This window comes from Equus quagga, chromosome 12 (genome assembly GCF_021613505.1).
Source record: "Equus quagga isolate Etosha38 chromosome 12, UCLA_HA_Equagga_1.0, whole genome shotgun sequence".
Lineage (NCBI taxonomy): Eukaryota > Metazoa > Chordata > Mammalia > Perissodactyla > Equidae > Equus > Equus quagga.
The window spans coordinates 39,834,264-39,840,087 of NC_060278.1; the positions used below are offsets into that span (position 1 = coordinate 39,834,264).

General features: G+C 47.0%; 1 long non-coding RNA gene across 1 annotated transcript; it reads right to left on the reverse strand.

Annotated features, from left to right (window-relative positions):
* Nucleotides 1-1,569: 1,569 nt before the first annotated feature.
* LOC124249190 (uncharacterized) lies at nucleotides 1,570-2,961 on the reverse strand. The gene is made up of 2 exons (XR_006891292.1): nucleotides 2,816-2,961; nucleotides 1,570-2,206 (listed from the first exon to the last, which is right to left on the reverse strand). It is a non-coding gene; the product is annotated as an uncharacterized LOC124249190 (long non-coding RNA).
* Nucleotides 2,962-5,824: the final 2,863 nt, after the last annotated feature.

Consider the following 5,824-nt stretch of genomic DNA (forward strand, 5'->3'; position numbering starts at 1 on the left):
TTAACCGCTGCACCACCGGGCCGGCCCCTAGATGAAAATGTTAAATTATGCAACATTCCCACTTTACAAAACACTTGGAAAATAGAAAATAGATCAAGAAAAGAAAAATCCACCTGTAATTTCATCACCCTATTACAATTACTCTTAGTATTCCGAAAAGTTTTAGTTATTAATTCAGGTTGGCATTGCAGTGGGCACACAGGGTCAATGTGAAGGTACCCGCAAAGTCTAGATTTTAAAAAAGCCTGCCTTCTGAGAAGGAAATTAGGAAAAATTGTTGCGATCATAGCCCTCCATAGAAACGGCCCAATCCATGACACTGTCTGAAATATTTCAGCTTTCTTATCTGCAAAATGGCAATAATACTTGAATTCCCTTCCTTTCGGAGTTACCGAGAGACTAAAATGAAACGATTTCCTCAGCATCATCCCTTCCTGAACCACTGAACAGCTCCTCTGCTTCTCCCATCAGAGGTCAGAGTTGATCTGAGTTGTGTCCATCTCAAAATTCCTGTGCTGAGATCCTAATCCCAGAATGTGCCCTTATTTGGAAATAGGGTCATCGCAGATGTAACTAGTTAAGATGAGGTCATACTGGAGTAGGGTGGGCCCCCAATCCAATATCACTGATGTCCTTATCAAGGGGGGAAATTTGGAGACAGATGCACAGAGAGGGAAGACGACGTGAAGAGACACGGGGAGAAGATGGCCATCAACAAGCCCAGGAGAGAGGCCTGGAGTGAACCCTTCCCTCACAGCCCTCAGAAGGACCCAATCTTACCCACACCTTGATTTCAGACTTCTAGCTTCCAGAACGGTGAGACAATAAATTTCTCTCAAGTCACCCAGTTTGTGGTACTTTGTTATGTCAGCAGACTAACACACTCTTCTTGTAGGAGATGCTTTTACTTATGTGTGATTAATTCTGGAGGAGGAACTTCCTGGAGGCGGGCAGGTTAGTGGCATGGCCTCTCACACGGGGCAGCTGGCTCCAGGCTGCTGAGGCCCACCTGACATCCAACAAAGTTGGTGACACTCAGGTGAGGCCTGGGATGTTTGGAAGACAGTTTCCCTCCATCTCTGGCACAGACTGATTCTGGCCTAGAATAACCCATGTTACCCTCCCCCAATGGAACTAGACTGCCGTTCCTCAGACTATGATGGGCGGGCATAATACCTTCTTGAGATTTTGCTTCATCAGAACTTCCTCTGGCCGGAGTCAAGTCAGTTGTGAACCATCGATTATGCAAACCTGCAAACTACCAGCTACAGGGGGTGATAAAGGATGCAGAATGTGGACAGAGCTCCACAGAAATGGACTGGCTTTTCCTTTTCCAAGGCAGACCCAGGGGAGATACAGATAGGACATCTTACCCCAGAGTCCTTTGGCCTTTTCTCGTGGTTAATTTAACATTCCTCGGTTTCTGCCAAGAGAATTCTCACTGTGAAGAAGAGAGCAGCTGGGTTAAGCATCAGAATGTAGTTTAGGGGTGGGAAGACAGGAGCAGAGAGTTAAACAGCGAGGGCAGACCAGGGGGCAACTCAAATACAGACAAGATATTACACGGTATGGAATTACTGCTGATTTTATTAGGGGCAGTAATGGTATGGAGTTCTGTAGGGAATTGTTCTTATTCTCCTCAAGGAGAGGGAGAAAAGAAGAGAGGAAGAAAAAAGAGAAAGCAAATATAGCAAAGGGGAATTTTCGAATCTAGGTGTAAGGTATATAACTATCGTTGTACCATCTTTATGACTTTTCTGTATGCTTACATTTTTTCATTAAAATGTTAGAGGTTGGGAAGAAAAAAGGAATAAAAAAGTCCTGGGCAGAGACATGAGAGGAACCAAGAGAGAATTCAGAAGAAGGACAGAATTTGGAAACAGAGGTGGGAAAAAGGCTCTGGAACGGGAAAAAGGGGAAAGCGCAGGGGAACACAGGGTTGGTCATTCCTTCAGTTCCTCTGTGACCAGCGGAAGTTCTGATGAAACGCGAAAAACCTCAACAAAATCACCTCCAATTTCTGTTTTCACTTTGATACTGCGACAGGAGACTGGAAATGCAAGCTTTTTTTACAGGAATTCTCACTTCGTGGCCAGTTTGCTGAGATGCCGGGACGGGACGGGGCCGGGCATCTGGCCCCAAGGCAAGCCAATCCGCCAGCTAAACTGTGAATTGGCTGCGCTCATTTTGTAGATAAGAGTGGCCCCTAGAAGTAAAATGAAGCAGAAGACACTGGTCAAGAGAGAGATGAGCAGAGCGCCGTGAGAGGCAGAGCTGAAGGAACCAGAAGCCCTGGGCGCGCGCAGAGGGGCCTCCCTTCCGTCCATCCGGCTCCATCCGCTGCGCCCTGTTTCCTGCCCTTGAATCTAAGAAGCCGCGAGCGCCGGCTGTGTCCGGGCAGCGCCTCCTGCCAGCCCACCCTCTTCGGGCTGAACTAGCTGTTTTTTTGCAAACCCAAATCGCCTGGCCTGGAGCAGCGTCTCGTCCTTACTCGTGGAGCGACCCAGCCCTCTCGCTTCCCTGGGCTGCCAGAAGACTGGACCCACCCACACTTGTCGTATCCCCATCGGCACGGATTGAAACTGTTTTGTTCACGGCTGTGGTTCTGGCCCCAGCGCCATTCCTGGCGTGTAATAAGCGCTCAAAGACCGTCTTTGAGCGAGTGAAATGCATCGCCCCCAACCTGAGCTGGGCGCTGGGAGCCTTTTCCCAGCAAATTTTTACCTGTCCTTGCTCTGGTCTCTCTCCTTCCAATTGCTCCGGGCACCCACCCCCCCGGCGCTCGCTCCTGTCAGTCATAATAGCTGACACTTACCGGGCGCACGTTATGGGCCAAGCGCTGTTCTGCGTGTTTTACGTGTTAACTCCTTTAATCCTCCTGAACCCTCGGAAGCAGATCCTGTCATTAGCACGCCTATTTTACAGGTGAGAAAGCTGAGGCTTGGAGACAGGGGTTACCTGTCCGACATCGCAGAACGGTGATAATGAGGATTCCAGCTGGGCAGTCTGGCTCCAGAGCCGACGCCCTTAACCCCTTATTAGTTTAGTAATAATCAAACCCAGTGGTGCTCAGCAGCCTAAATAATAGAGCAGAGAAAACGCTTTATCCTTCAGCAAAGAACCAGACGATAATTTCAGGAAGCCTGTTGTGAAAGGAGTGATGGGTCTCTAGTCCTAGCGCCCGGCACAGTCACTGCCTCCTAGTCCACTGAGAACACGGAAGGAATCAGCGTGAATTCCACCGAGGACCCCTCCCCGTGGACGTCTCCACTGGACTGCCCTCCCCTGCCTGCCTCTGGCTCCAAGAACTGGGTCTCCCCTCATTTTAGCTGACCTGGGTCCCTCCAGCCTGCTTTGGGGGCTTGCCTCATGAGATGTAACAGCTGCAGGAGCCTGGCAGAGGAGAGGTGGCTGCCAAGCGATGCTAGGGCCAAAGTAAAGGTGGTTTCATGAAGAGACTGTCCCCAAGGGTCCAGGCAGGGAAGGGGGGGCACCTGGGCACAAGCAGCAGCAGGGAGCTGTAACTACCCCTGGGCTGAGGGGTAAGGGGAAGGAACAGGGATTCTGGGGCTGGAGAGCCGGCACCGGGAGGAGGGGCTGCCTGAGAGAATGGAGGCCTTAAACTGAGGTGGAGTGGAGTCGTGTTAGAGAGAAGCAAGCCTTGCCTCTCTCTCCTCCTGCCCATTAGCTGCGTAGAGAATCCTGGAAGCTGGAGGGCAAGGAGCCTGGCTGATGGGGTCTCCGATAAACTCAGAAGAGCCGGCACACAGACATGCCCTCGCTCTGTGTTGGCAGCCTCTGCCCTCTCTGTGGTTTCTCTCCTCAGCTGTATGAAACAGAAAGTTCCCTCCACATTATTCCCGTCTCTGCCACCTCTCCCCTTCCTTTCACGGACAAGCTCCTCCATGGGAGAGTTTGCAATACTCATCTTCACATTCTTGCCACCTTGAACTCTTTGAAAAAGTCCTTATGGAGTTTTAGATTCCAAACATGCAGCAAGTTATGCAAAATTTGAACACGACGAAAATATATGCCATAGAAAGTGAAAGTCCTCCATAATATTAGCCACCCTCCCTCCACACACATGCACACACCAGAAATAACCACTGTCAAAAGTTTGGTGTGCATGTTTGTCTAATTTTCTCTTATTATTTATTTTTTTGTGCGGCAGATTGGTCCTGAGCTAACATCTGTGCCAATCTTCCTCTATTTTGTACGTGGGTTGCCGCCACAGCATGGCTGCAGATGAACAGCGTAGGACTACACCTGGGATCCGAACCCACAAACCACGGGCCACCAAAGCAGAGCTTTGGGCCGCCGAAGCAGAGTATGTGAACTTAACCACTATGCCACCAGGCCAGCCCTGTCTAACTTTAAAAATACATATATATAATCAGAATGGCTAAAATAAAAAATTGTGACAACACTAAATGCTGGTGAGGATACAGAGAAACTGTATCTTCAGAGATTGCTACTGGGAATATAAAATAGTACAGCCACTCTAGAAAAGAGTGTGGCTGTTTTGTATATTATTAAATATGCACTTACCATATGACTCAGCAATTGCACTCCTGGGCCTCTATCCTAGAGAAATGAAAACTCATGTTTATGCAAAAACCTGTACATGAATGTTTGTAATAGCTTTATTCATCATTGTCCGAAACTGGAAACAACCCAAATGTCTAAAGAGCTGAAAGGTTAAATACACTGTGGTATATCCATACCATGGAATACTATTCAGCAATAAAAAGGAAGGAACTATTGACACACACAACCTGATGGATCTCCAGAATCTGCTGAGCGAAAAAGGTCAATCTCAAAGGTTATGTAGTGTGTGATTCCATTTACGTAACATTCTTGAAATGATAAAATTATAGAAATGGAAAACACATTAGTGATTCCTAGGGGTCAGGTAGATGGGGGGGTCACTGTGACCATGAAGGGGTAGCACCAGGGATGTGTGTGATGGGCCTGTTCTTGACTGCGGTGGTGGTCATGTGAATTGTCCACGTGATAAAATTGCATAGAACTAAATACACGCACACAAATGAGTGTGTGTAAAATTGGTGAAATCTGAATAGGTTGATGGATTGTATCCATGTCAGTTTCCTGGTTGTGATATTGTCCTATAGTTCATGTTACCATTGGGGGAAAATGGGTGAAGGGTCTCTCCGTATTATTTTTTAAAATAAAATTTGTTGAGCTATAATTCACATCCCATAAGATTCACCCTTTGAACGTGTATAACTCAGTGGTTTTTACTATATTCACAGAGTTGTGCAACCATCACCACAATCTAATTTTAGCACATTTTCATCACCCCAAAAAGAAACTCTGTACGCATTAGGGGTCACTCCCCATTTCTCCCTCCTTCCAACCCCTGACAACTACTGTTTTACTTTCTGTCTCTATAGATTAGCCTATTCTAAATATTTCATATAAACAAAATCATAAAATATGTGGCCTTTGCATCTGGCTTCTTTTACTTAGCGTGTTTTCAAGGTTCGTCCATGTTGTAGCCTGTACCAGCACTTCATTTCTTTTTATGGTTGAATATATTTCATCGTATGGATATGCTTCCACATTTTGCTTACACATTCATCATTTGATGGACATTTGGGTTGTTTCCACTTTTTGGCTATTACGAATAAGGCTGCTATGAACATTCATATATGAGTTTTTGTGTGAACATATGTTTTCAATTCTTTTAGGCATGTACCTAGGAGTTATATGGTGACTCAACTCTCCCCAGCCCCCGTCTCCTCTCCTTTGGCGCCCACAGCCCTGTGTGCACAGAGACTGCTATCAGAGCACTCAGAGGACA